Source organism: Condylura cristata, unplaced genomic scaffold (assembly GCF_000260355.1).
Source record: "Condylura cristata isolate star-nosed mole 26May11 unplaced genomic scaffold, ConCri1.0 scaffold00022, whole genome shotgun sequence".
NCBI lineage: Eukaryota > Metazoa > Chordata > Mammalia > Eulipotyphla > Talpidae > Condylura > Condylura cristata.
This window is the reverse complement of record NW_004567123.1, coordinates 21,138,317-21,139,606: the sequence shown is the minus strand read 5'-3', so window position 1 is coordinate 21,139,606 and position 1,290 is coordinate 21,138,317.

Here is a 1,290-nt window from a genome sequence, read left to right as displayed (position 1 = left end):
TCGATCTGCCTGTTCTGCTTCCCTCTGTGTCTCTGGTGAATCCTCTCACCCTCTGCATCTCTGACCTGTACCCCAGTTCTGTATGAATAAATAATTTAAAAAAAAAAAAAATTAGGAGATTGTAATTGTGTTTGCAGAGTGCTACAAGGCCCTTTCTTATACTTAGTAATAGAATAGATGTGCATTTGTGTTGAGCACCTAAATATGCAAACTGAAATGTGTGGTAGTGAAAACCAAAATATACTTGGTTTTCAAAGTATGTGATATAAAATATCACATTAATATTTTTCCCACTAATTATATGTTGACATAATATTTTGGATATATTACCGTCACAATTTATCTAAAACTCCTAAATAATAAAGTTTATTTTTTAAAAAGTCTAAATTCATTTAGACTTTAGTCTTAAGGTTATTACACAACCTGCTTTTAAAAAAAATGGAGCTTCTTCAATAGCTTAAGAGAAATAATCACTTATCTTACGGTTTTAATGTTTTGAATTTAAAGATTGATTTGTCCAATAATCTGCTTAGGTCAATATTTCGTGAACTCTCCCATTTAAAAAAAAAAAAAAAAGAGCATCTTTAAAGTATATGTATTGAAATACAAAGAAAGATAGATGACTCGCTCTTTGATGACTTTAAATTAAAAAACCTATAGTGAAAGAAATCCAGAGAAGCTCTCAATCCCACTGCCTAAATTTTCATTGCCTAAAATTATTTTAGTGGAGAATGACATACACTGTTGTATAACTGGAACAGTTTTGGTCTACTTAAATAAAGTACCAACCAAAGATTATTCGGGCTGCAACTGACAGAGGCGTTATTGCTAGTTGCTTCTAATTTGGAGAATTCCTTTTAAGAAAAAAAAAAAAAAAGCAAAGCTAGTCTTGTTGCTACATTGAAGGCTGCGGGAGAACTCGGTCGATGCTCATTGGTGGTGTCCCTGGGCCGAGGGCAGGGCCCTAAGCTAGGGGCCTGCCCATTGGTGGCGGCCGGCATCTGGGGGCGGGGCGCCAGGATGGAGCGCGGAGCCCATTGGTCGCACGGCGAGGACGGTGTAATGGACCGCCCAGGCCTGTGCAGCCGGTTTCTACGGCAACAGAGGCTTGAAAGAGCCACTCAGATTTCAGCGTTCGCCCCCTACTCCCCCTTCCGGAGGGGGCAGGGCGGCCTGGATTTGAGGGCCAGTGGAGGAGGCGTGGGGGCTGGGAGTTAAGGAGACAGACCTTCCTCCCACCAAATCACCCTGCAAAGAAACAGTTGAACTGGGTTCAATGCTTGGCCTGGG